Source organism: Rhinopithecus roxellana, chromosome 15 (genome assembly GCF_007565055.1).
Source record: "Rhinopithecus roxellana isolate Shanxi Qingling chromosome 15, ASM756505v1, whole genome shotgun sequence".
Lineage (NCBI taxonomy): Eukaryota > Metazoa > Chordata > Mammalia > Primates > Cercopithecidae > Rhinopithecus > Rhinopithecus roxellana.
The window spans coordinates 86,087,484-86,099,698 of record NC_044563.1 but is presented as its reverse complement, the minus strand read 5'-3'; the positions used below and the strand labels follow the sequence as shown (position 1 = coordinate 86,099,698).

Below are 12,215 nucleotides of genomic sequence, written 5' to 3'. Positions count from 1 at the left end.
CTAGAGTGCAATGGTAGGATCTCAGCTCACTGCAACCTCTGCCTCCCGGGTTCAAGGGATTCTCCTGTCTCAGCCTCCCGAGTAGCTGGGATTACAGGCATGCACCACTGTGCCTGGCTAATTTTGTATTTTTAGTAGAGATGGGGTTTCTCCATGTTGGTCAGGCTGGTCTCGAACTCCCAACCTCAGGTGATCCACCCACCTCGGCCTCCCAAAGTGCTGGGATTACAGGCATGAGCCACTTTGCCTGGCCAGGGATTCACTTTTTTTTTTGTTTAATTTTAAATTATTATTATTGTTTTTTGAGACAGGGTCTGACTCTCTGTTGCCCAGGCTGGAGTGCAGTGGCACCATCTTGGCTCACTGCAACCTTCACCTCCTAGGCTCAAGCCATCCTCCCATCTCAGCTTCCCAAGTAGCTGGGATTACAGGCATGTGCCACCATGCCCAGATAATTTTTTTTTTTTTTTTAAATAGAAAGAGGGCTTCACCATGTTGCCCAGGCTGGTCTTGAATTTCTGAGTTCAAATGATCTGCCTGCCTTGGCCTCCTAAGGTGCTGGGATTACAGGTGTGAGCTACCACACCCAGCTGCGATTCATTTTTGACCAAGAGAAAAAACTTAAGACGAATCTAGTTGTCCATAAAGTGATAAGGAATATCTGCTGCATATTTGAGGATCTTTTGATCAACTTAATACAGAATCTGGCATCTTTACATCTCCTTAGGGCCAGATGATCATAGCTACTCCCAGCCTCAGATACTGTTTTTTTTTTTTTTTTTTTTTCCCCATGTAACTCTTTTAATAAATAAAGCATATTCATGGCTTAGATTTTAAATCACATTTACAGATGAGGGAAAACTTCTAGGCCTAAACAGGTAACAGTCAAGCGACTACTGCTGGAAGGAGTGGTGCGCCACACGCACCTTAAGCCTCAAGAGTGGGGACTGCAGGGCCAAACACCAAACACATCACCTCTAGGCCAGACGGAGAGTGGAGACCCAGGAAGCCCATGCGACCACTATCTGCCCCTTCCCCTAGTGCTGGAGAACCAACTGGACACTGTGTTACTTTCAGATGAACTGGAGGTGGGTCCTGATCATATTACATGAAGCTTTCCACCACTGTGAACAATTAGGCAAGGCATGAGTGACAGGAGGGGCATCACTGATAAATACAGAGCAATACTGGGGCAGTAAAGAGGAAGCTACAGAGACATTCGTGTTTCTTCAAATATCAGAAGCTTCCACATCACAGCAGGAGAGCTGAGGATGAGCTCCACCTCCTGAAGGCTTAGTCCAAAAACTTCCTGTTGGCATTTGCACCAAACAAAGCTCCCCGGACTTCTGGAATCATCTGCTGGGCTATGAGATCCAGCCGGCTTTCCAGGGTGTTGGAAACCTTTATTTTACAATCCCCATTATAGATCTCAACTCCACCAGCTATGTCTTCAGGCAGGTAGGACTCCTGGTCAATTTGGACATCAACATCGTTTTTGGTGGCAATTTTGTACATAGGGATTGCCTTCTGCACTGCAGCCTTCACCAGAGGGAAATCTTGTTTCCTGCAATGAACAATCATTCAGGGCTCCAGCAACTGGTACAAACCCTGGAGAACCAGTCCATCCAGCAGCACTTGGTACCTGGTTGTACCTTTTACCACCTTGCTGAGTCTCTGTTTTGCTTCATTTAGTAGGTCTGTGATAAGGTCATCTCTCGCTCTGAGGACTTTGAGTCTCGCTTAATTCATCGAACTGGACATCTGAATTTTCTTCTGCTGCTCAATCTGTTTCTCTTTCTTCTCATAATATTCCATAATCTTTAGTCTTTGGGTTTGCACAAGCCGACCTTTCTCTATGTTGAACTCTTCTTCTGCCTTTGCATCTATTTCTTCTGCTTTCTCATTGGCTTCTTGTTCAATGAAAGCTATCATGTGCTTTATCTGCTTTTGCACGTCAGCATTGCTGAGAGTCATGGCGAGAACAATGCTAGGTCGGTGAGCAGCAGGCTCGAGTTTAGGTTTAAAGGGTGAGGGGAGACGAATGGGCAAAGGGAAGCCCTGCGCAGATCTCGGTTTCCTTTCTCAGATACTTTTAATATGTTGATGACTTTCAGGTATATATTTTCATTTCATGCCTCTCTTCTGAGCTCAGATATCTCTAACTTAGCTATGTCCAAAATGGAACTTTCGATCTTTCATTCTGATTTTGACACTGCTCCAGTCTTTCCTAACTAGGGATAGGCACCTTGGCATACCAGACACTTGGAGTCATTAAATTTTTTTTTTTTAATTTTTAAATTCTCTTTTTTCTTTAAACAATTTTTTCTTTTCTTTTTTTTCTTTTTCTTCTTTTAGATAGGGTCTTGCTGTCTTTCCCAGGCTGGTCTCAAACTCCTGGGCACAAGGGATCTTACTGCCTCAGCCTCCTGAGTAGCTAGGACTACAGGCACACACCACTGCACCCAGCTCTTGGAGTCATCTTTGACACTTCATCTCCCTTTACCCCTACATTTTATTAATTATCAAGTCATGTCTGTTTCTTCTCTAAAACCTATCCTAAATCTTACCTCTGATCACCTCTGTAGCTACTGTCTTAGCCTAAGTTACTACCATCTCTATCTTAGATTTCTACAAGTTATCCTAACTGGTTTCCCCTGCTTTCACCATTGCCCCCAACCCTACAGTCGATTTTCCATAGCCCACTCTTCTCTTTTGAAATTGCATATCAGATTGCTTCATTCCCCTGATGAAAATTAATTAATTAATTCTACAAATTAGTATAGAGATCTACAGTGCGCCAGGCACTGTTCCAGGTATTGAGGGATACATTAGTGATGGGGATACATCAATGTTTTGAAACTAAGTATTCAAAAATCCCTGCTGTCATAGAGTTTACAAAACAGCAAACAGTGCCATGAAGGAAAATTAAAAATGAAAGGGGTTGAGGAGAGCTGGGGTGGGTGTGCAATTTGAAGCAGGGTGGTTAGGGGATGCCTCATTAAGAAGACTATATTTGGGCGGCGAGGTGCGGTAGCTCACACCTGTAATCCCAGCACTTTGAGAGGCTGAGGCCAGTGGATCACAAGGTCAGGAGTTCAAGACCAGCCTGGCCAAGATGGTGAAGCCCCATCTCTACTAAAAATACAAAAAATTACCCGGGTGTGGTGGTGGGCACCTGTAATCCCAGCTACTTGGGAGCTTGAGGCAGAGGATTTCTTTTTTTTTTTTTTTTTTTTTTTTTTGAGACGGAGTCTCGCTCTGTCGCCCAGGCTGGAGTGCAGTGGCCGGATCTAGGCTCACTGCAAGCTCCGCCTCCCGGGTTCACGCCATTCTCCTGCCTCAGCCTCCCGAGTAGCTGGGACTACAGGCGCCCGCCAGGTCGCCCGGCTAGTTTTTTGTATTTTTTTAGTAGAGACGGGGTTTCACCATGTTAGCCAGGATGGTCTTGATCTCCTGACCTCGTGATCCGCCCGTCTCGGCCTCCCAAAGTGCTGGGATTACAGGCTTGAGCCACCGCGCCCGGCGAGGCAGAGGATTTCTTGAACCCAGGAGGCAGAGGTTGCAGTGAGCCGAGATCATGCCACTGTACTCCAGTCTAGGTGACAGAGTGAGACTCCATCTAAAAAAAAAAAAAAGACTATATTTGGGCAAAGATTTGAAGGAGATGAGAAAGTAAGCTTTGTGGATATCTGAGAGAAAATATTCTAGACAGAAGGAACAACACGTGCAAAGTGTTGTGGTGGGAGCACATCCGGGCAGTGCTGAGGAAGAGCAAGGAAATGACAGTGGCTGGAGCGGAGTGGGGAATGGAAGGAGTAGTAAGAACTGAAGTCAGGCAAGCAACGAGAGACTAAATTATGAAGGGCTTTGAAGGTCATTGCTGGGACTGATCTGAAGGCCTTGAGCAGAGAGGTGGCCCTGCCTACCGCACCAACCCCAGCTCCTCTGGTTCCTGCCCTGGTACACGGAATGCATGCTTATTGCTGTTTGAACGCACTCAAATATTTTCCTTTTTTGGCCTTCACACTGGCTCTTCCCTCTCCCTGGAATCCTCTTCCTCTCAGATCTTTATCCCATGCCTCACCCCTTCACATTATTTATGTTTCTGCTCAATGGATCTTTTCTGACCACAGATTTGAAAATAGCACCCTACCTCCCTTCTGTGTTGATTAGGGTCCTACTAGGAAAACAGGAACCACACTGTGCATTTTCATAAGATAAAGTTTAATACAAAGAACTGGCTACATGGGTGATTGAAAAGGCAGAGACTCCAACCAGGAGAGTGAGGCGACCCAGAGACTAGCAACCAAGACAAGTTGTGACCACCCCTAGGTTGGAGGGACAGAGAAGAGATTTTTTTCCAGGAACAAGGTCACTGTGTAGAAGTGACCTATTCAGCAATGGAGGCTTAAATGAGATGCAGTCACAGTGGAGGCAGAGGAAAAGGTGGTGAAAAATCCTGGCAGGCTGCTTGATTCTGACTGCCAATCTCCTACTAGTTGCTCTGAATGGTCAAAGTCCACCAGCTAACAGGAGCCTGGGAAATGCAGCCTGCAGAGATCAGCTCCCCAGCAATTCAGAGCCAAGCAGGAGGGGGTCTGGAAGCAAACCTGAGGAGCAGGACCTCACCCTGTCCTTACCCAGTTTTATTTTTCTTTAGGTCACTTATCCCTACTCCTATTCCATTCTATTTTGCTCTATTGTAATATGCTCTGTTTAGTTCTTTTCTGTTCTAGTGTTTCTATTCTACTCTCTTCTATTCTATTTTACTGTTTCTATACATTTGTTCTCTTCTCTTCTATTTTTTACTTGCTTGCTGTCTGTCTCTTCCACTAGGAATGAACTGCACAAAAGTAGAGACTGTTCACCAGTGTAACCCAAGTAGCTAGAACAGTGGTTGGAATATTACAGGTGCCAAATAATTATTTGTTGAGTGAATTAATGAATAAATTTGCTTGCTGTTAAGATTCAACAGGGCAGGAAATATATATACTGTGTTCATTATGATACGCCCAGTGTATTAGTTTCCTAGAGCTGTTGTAAAAAATTACCACAAACTTGGTGACGTAAGGTAACATAAATTTATTCTCGTAGTTCTGGAGATCGGAGGTTTGAAATTAAGATGTCAGCAGGGCCACACTCCCTCTGAAGGCTTCAAGGGAGAATCTGCTCTTTCTGCTTCTGATAGTTCCAGGTATTCCTTGGCTTATGGCTGCATCACTGCAATCTCTGCCTCTGTCTTCAGTGGCCTTCTCTTGTGTGTGTTTCTTATAAGGACATTTGCCTTTGGATTTAAGGCCCATCAGATAATCAAGGGCCCTGAGATCCTTAACTTGATTACATCTTCAAAGTTCTGTTTTCCAAATAAGGTCACATTCACGGGTTCTGGGACGTGGGCATAACTTTTGGGGTGTGAGAAGCAACTATTTAACCTGCTACAGAACTTAAGAAATGCTTGCTGGCTGACTGGCTAGACTGACTAGTTTCCCTGGGTCTACTTTTGTCCCTGCCCAATCCATCTTCCACAATGCCGCTAACCTGACCTTTCTAATTAGAAAAAGGCTTCTTTTCTTTTTCGTTTTCTTTTTTTTTTGAAATCATAGCTTCCTACTTGGAAGTTTGAAAAAACTTCTGTGTTTTTCCATCCTAGGGGGAAAAAATTCATACTTCTTAGCTCAGCTACAAGATCTTCCATCTTTTGTTCTCTGTTTCCCTATTCAAGTCTCTCTTCTCCCACTCTCCCCACTTTTCACTTTGTGCTCCAACCACATGGGTGACCAGGGTCCTCTGTACGTTTGTGTAGTATATGCAGTTTCTTCTTCCTCAAATAATTTCCTATCCTTTGACTCTTTGGCAAACTCCTATTCATCCTTCAAGTCTCAACCAAAATGCCTCTTCTATGCTGCCATCCCTGCACACTGACCCCGCACCCCTATCTAGAATCCGAATATGTAGATGCTCATTTGATATTTGTTTGAATAAGTAAATGAGCCCAAATGGGATGGGGGCTGAGAAGGGTAGGACCTGGATTGGGCTCGGGTGTGGAAGAAAGGGAAAATGAGAAAAGTCACACTTGGTATCTGGGACAGGTGTGAGGGACTGGTGGGAGGCTGGGACTGGAAGCATTTGGCCTGTGGGTAATACGGCCTGAGATAGATGTGATGGGAGGCCTGCCTATGGGAGGTGGCGAGATGGCACAGGGGTGTGTGGTCTGGTGTTAGAGGACCAGCAGATGCGAGGCCCAACACCTTCGTTATGAGACCTGGGCACAGCTGTGGCCATGTCTGAAGGGGGACCCAGGAGCACAGACAAAACAAAATGCAAAGCCCCAATAACCAGAGGCCTCTCTGGAGACTAGTGGGAGGGGGACGATAAACAGAGGAAACAGATGAGACCTATTCAGCTCTTGGGGATCAAAGAGCCCCCACAAACACCAGTCCTTATGTCCACTGAGTAATAGTCTTTAGTTACCTAGGCACAGAGGGTCCTAAAGGAGAGGACTGTAGATCACTGAAGGGACTTGGTCGTGGGCATCTGAGAGAGGCTCCGGTCTTTGGGGGTCAAGAGCTGTAGGTCCCAGTCATTGAATGACCTGATTGTGAAGCCAAGCCTAAGTGAGGTGTCCTCACCATCATGGAGCTTGAATGAGGGGTTCTGGTCACTAGAGAGCCTTAGAGGCCCTGGTCACTGTGCGCATGACCTAGGGGCCCTGGTCACTGAGGCTCTGGTCCCTCGGGGGTGGGACTGGGGGCTGCATGAGGGGCCCTGATTCCTGAGGAGACTGACCTAGAGGCTGTGGTCACTAAAGGACTTGAGCGGGGGGCTCTGGTTACTGAAGCCTGAATGAGGGGCTCTGGTCAGTGGGGGCTTAAGGGAAAGGCCACTTCTGTTATTCCTGAACTGAGGTGTGAAGGGCTTCTCAGTGCTCCTTGTCAGCCCAGCATGCTCCTGTGCCCTCCCAACCTGACCAGCATGGCTCGCAATAGCCAGCAGATGGCACTGTGGCCTCGCATGATGAGAAGTGGGCAGGCTGCAGGCAATCCTTGGGGTGAATAAGCTCAGCGGAGACAAGCTCAGGTGCTGCCTCCAGCAGCTTTGGGAGCTGCAAGAATTTGGGAGGGGGTGTGGTAAGACAGACTTTGATCAAACTCTCTGGGGTGATGGCCCAAGGCAGACCCCCTGGAAGCACAGAATGCTGTGCCAAGGGTTAGAAGGCCTCAGTGTCTTCCATACCTCAGAAGGCAGGACGGGCTTGGTCAATAGCTCTGGAGCTCAGAACAAACTTTAATGCAAATGTGGCCCAACATACCTAGATACACTCACTCCAGGATGAATGCAGCTGTTCCTGTCACACCACAGATCCAAATCAAATTAAGATGTACCCTGAACATTAAGCTGTCATTTCCTGGCACTCTCAGTATTCCAGAAGGAATTAAGAGTCTGCACTCTGGCACAGTCAGAACTTGTCATAGCCCAGAACTCAATACCTCACTCACAGAGCGTGGCCACATTCCAGAACCATGTCACAGTCCAGGGCCTTGTCATACCCCAGATATAGACACAGAGTGGGGCTCTGGCATCCCTCAAATAATGGCACGTCCCAGGAACCTCCACATACAGAACAACCTAGGGCCTGTCCTGTCAATCTTTATATGCTGGCACTTCCCAGGGGCTTGTCACAGCCCCTGCTTGGCCCTGAGCTGTGATAGTATTTGGTGTGTGACAGCTAGGATGTGACAGGGCCCTGGGATATGGCAGTGTTGAGTATACAACAGAGTCCTGAAATGTCCCTGTATTGAGGGTTGACAGGGCCCTGGGCTGTGACTTTATCCACAATGTGCAGCAACTGGTTCCAAAACTCACACCTGTGGGTTTGACCATCATCAACAAGTATTAGTGATCAGAATTCAAAGCAATTATGGTGACAAGCCCCGTGGGGGGTACAGAGTGTACAAAGCAGTGATTCTCAAACTTTCCATGGTGACAAGACCAATTTTATTTTAAAAATTTGCATTTCAAATCCATTGCAGATTGACACTTTTGTAAAATGCAATTAAATTGCTAGAAAAACAAAATTTGGCCGGGCGTGGTGGCTCATGCCTGTAATCCCAGCACTTTGGGAGGCCGAGGTGGGCGGATAACCTGAGGTCAGGAGTTTGAAACCAGCCTGGCCAACATAATGAAACCCCATCTCTACTAAAAATACAAAAATTAGCCGGGTGTGGTGGTGGGTGCCTGTAATCCCAGCTACTCAGGAGGCTGAGGCAGGAGAATCACTTGAACCTGGGAGGCAGAGGTTGCAGTGAGCCAAGATCGCACCATTGCACTCCAGCTTGGGGGACAAGAGGGAGACTTTGTCTCAAAAAGAAAAAAAAAAGAAAAAAAATTTAAAAAGACATAAAATATGAACCCAGTTTGTAAAAATAAACTTTTTATTTTGCAATAATTTTAGATTTTCAGAAAAGTTGCAGAGAGTAGACAGTTGCTGTGTGCCCTTCATTCAATTTCCCCTAATGTTAATATCTTAGATAACTGTGGTACATTTATCAAAACTAATACATTAGCAATGGCATGGTACTATTCACTAAACTAGAGACTCTCTTCAGATTTCAGCAGTTTTTCCACTAATGTTCTTTTTCGGTTTCAGAATCTAATTCGGGATACTATATGGCATTAGGTGTACTTTTTGTTATTAGATTAAATGATAAATAATTATTCTGTCAAATTGCTATAAACATTTCAAATGCTTACTCTCCATTCCTGAACTTACCTTCTCATGGGAACAAATAATTTGTAGGTGGATACTGGCCTGTAGGCCACACCTTGAGTAGCGCTGGTATAAAATGACTAGCTGTCATATATACGGTGGTGTGGCAGGGAAGTGAGGGGTGGGAAGCAACTGGCATTTACAACTAGAGCACAGGGGTGCGGAGGAAGCAAAGGTGGTGGTCATGTGGATGGGTCTTGGCCATGGAACACAGTAATGGAAATAGGGAGCTTTTGGAATGCAGTCCCAAAAGATACCTAGTAAGATGGTGATCCTGCAAGTGTGCATTTGTGTGTATTGTTTTGAAGTTTTGTTGTAAATATCTGCAACAACCAGCAGGTCCTGATGACTATTTATGAGCTCATTGAGCTATAAATGTGGGTAGAGAACTTAGAATATTTTTTCTTTTTCTTTTCTTCTTTTTTTTTAGAGAGGAGAAGAAAAACCACACACACGAATCAGATGCCTCCAAGCTGAAGACGGTGAGGCATAGATATGTCTTACCACTAGAGAACATATTTGAGTCAGTCAGCACCAAATATGTTAGCAGTGGCAGGTATCTGAGTTACTGGCAGCAAATCTGTACACGTCTGCAGCAACCTCAATTCTTGCCTCCGTAGAAGAAAGAATTCAGCCAGGCGCGGTGGCTCACGCCTGTAATCCCAACACTTTGGGAGACTGAGGTGGGAGGATCATGTGAGGTCGGGAGTTTGAGACCAGCCTGATCAACATGGAGATGCCCCATCTCTACTAAAAATACAAAATTAGCCGGGCATGGTGGCGCATGCCTATAATCCCAGCTACTCAGGAGGCCGAGGCAGGAGAATCGCTTGAACCCAGGAGGCACAGATTGAGGTGAGCCGAGATTGCACCATTGCACTCCAGCCTGGGCAACAAGAGTGAAACTGTATCTAAAAAAAAAAAAAAAAAAAGAAAGAAAGAAAGAAGAAAGAATTCGACTGAGGAGCATAAGGCAGAAGAAAGGACCAATGCAAATTTCAGAGCAGCAGTGAAAGTGTATTAAAAAGCTTTAGAACAGTAAGGAAAGAAAAGAAGGAAAGTACACTTGGAGGAGGGCCAAGTGGGTGACCTCAGAAACCAGGTGCTGAGAACTTATAATTTGAAAAGACAAAGTTGGCTCTGGAGATTCCACAGTCTGACCTAGGCCCCTGCCAGTCCAAGGACTCTGGTGAGTCAACGTTGTCTTTTAGACTTACGTCTAAGATTGCACGACATGAGATCAGGAAGCACAAAGGTTCAGGGATAGCAAACTTCCCCCGAGGAGGGAGGAAGGGAACAGGACAAGGTGGATGTGTTCATGCTTCAGGGCTTCATCCTGCCCACATTATGATTTGGGACTCCAGCAAGCGGGGAAGGTAAACACTCTGGTCTTAGTCTCCCAGTGACTGTACAGTGGAGTAAATAAAGTAACCCCAAGGAGGATTCTGAGGATGAACTGAGGGTTATATGCAAGTGTTGGCATGATGTCTGGCATGAAGTAGAAGCTCCCCCTTTCTGCTCAGGACAGTCCTTGTGGGGTGATCAGTTATCTTTAACTGCTTCTTTTCCTCCAGGTTCCATTGGTTCCATAAAACTGTAATCAAGGTCCCAGTAGGAGGTGCCTGGCCTAGGTCTCATCATATTCTGGATTCTGTCAGCCTCCTTCTCTTTGCATTAGTGCCACTCATCCTTCAGGTGTCAGATAGAAGCCTCCAGTGGGTTTCTCAACACTTCCCTCCCATCACCTCTAAGATGCGTTTGCTGCTAAACACTTTCTGTAGTCTATCATTATTGCTATTTGATTATGAGCATAGTAATGGCAAAAACCATGCCTGTCTTATTTTCCACTCTATTTCCAGCACCCAGCCAGTGTCTGGCCCAAAGTCAACATTCAGTAAACCGTTGTTGGATGAATAATTGGAAGTAAAGTATGTGATTTTTTCTTTAAAATATTTTGAGTGTAGTTAACAGACAGTAATAAACAATGCTGACATGCATGACAGTCAGGTGTCAAATAATCTTTTCTTGGAGCTGAATAGGTTGCCTGGAAAAAAGATAGATCTGATATATATGAATTCAATATACCATAAAAATGGAGTAAAAAGTCCTTGGGGGACAGGTGCAGTGGCTCACGCCTGTAATCCCAATGCTTTGGGAGGCCAAGGTGGGAGGATCGCTTGAGTCCACGAGGTTGAGATCAGCCTGGGCAACACAGGGAGATCCCTATCTCTACAAAAAAATAAAAATAAAATAAAATGGTCCCAGCTACATGGGAGGATTACTTCAGCCCGAGGAGGCTGAGGCTGCAATGAACGGTGTTTGTGCCACTGCTCTCTACCCTGGGTGACAGAGCAAGATCCTGTCAAAAAAAAAAAAAAAAAAAAAAAAAAAAAAAAAAAAAAAAAAAAAAGTCATTGGGAAAAGAATAAAATTTTTTTTGAAATGGAGTTTCGCTCTTGTTGCCCATGCTGGAGTGCCATGGTGTGACCTCGGCTCACCGCAACCTCTGCCTCCTGGGTTCAAGCGATTCTCCTGCCTCAGCCTCTGGAATAGCTGGGATTACAGGCACTTGCCACCACGCCTGGCTAATTTTTTGTATTTTTAGTAGAGACTGGGTTTCAATGTTGGCCAGGCTCGTCTTGAATTCCTGACCTCAGGTGATCTGTCCACTTCAGCCTCCCAAAGTGCTGGGATTAGAGGTGTGAACCACCGCACCCGGCCAAGAAATATATTCAATATAAAGTTCTGGGAAAACTGGTTACCATCAGATCAGCCTAGATCCTCTTCTCACATTGTATACCAAGTACTTTCCAGATGAACTAAAGAGCTTTTAAAAAAAAAATTCCCAGAAACACCAAAATATTTATCAAATCTCTGGAAGGAAGTAATGTTTCCATCTTAGAAGCAGTAGAAGTGATCACAAAGGAAAAGATTAACTGACTTGGCGATGGAAGTATTTTAAACTTTAGCATGTCAAAAAATAAAAGTTAAGTAAAATTAAAAAGGCAAACAAACTAGGGAAATATTTGCAGTCAGTTGCATCAAGAACTCCCATAAACTGACTTCAAAAGAATACACTGAGGCAGTGATAGGCAGGCAAAATACATGATCAGATGATTTTCCAAAAGAAGAAAGACATAAAATGGTGCTTAATCTTCATAATTAAAGAACTCCAGGAAGGAGAGGTCAGTGGTGGCCAAAGAGTCAGGGAGAATTTTGCAGGGGAGATAGAGTGTGGGCTTGTTCTTGAAGACAGACTTTAAAGAGATGGAGGCTAGAGATGCTCGCATTAGTGGGGCCTCCCCTGCCTACTGACCTCTCCTGTGTTCCCTGACTTTACAGAGCTTCTGAGGCCTAGAACTGGATTCTAAGTGTCTCCTGGGCCACCATAATCTGTCAGTAATGGAAGCAGCTTTACTCATGGAAGCATACCACTGTGGAACTTAGG

General features: G+C 45.2%; 1 pseudogene across 1 annotated transcript; it reads right to left on the bottom strand.

Moving 5' to 3' along the window:
- Nucleotides 1-783: 783 nt before the first annotated feature.
- Nucleotides 784-2,075, bottom strand: LOC104678291 (annotated as a pseudogene). The gene has a single exon (XR_004053717.1). The product of XR_004053717.1 is annotated as a V-type proton ATPase subunit E 1 pseudogene (transcript).
- Nucleotides 2,076-12,215: the final 10,140 nt, after the last annotated feature.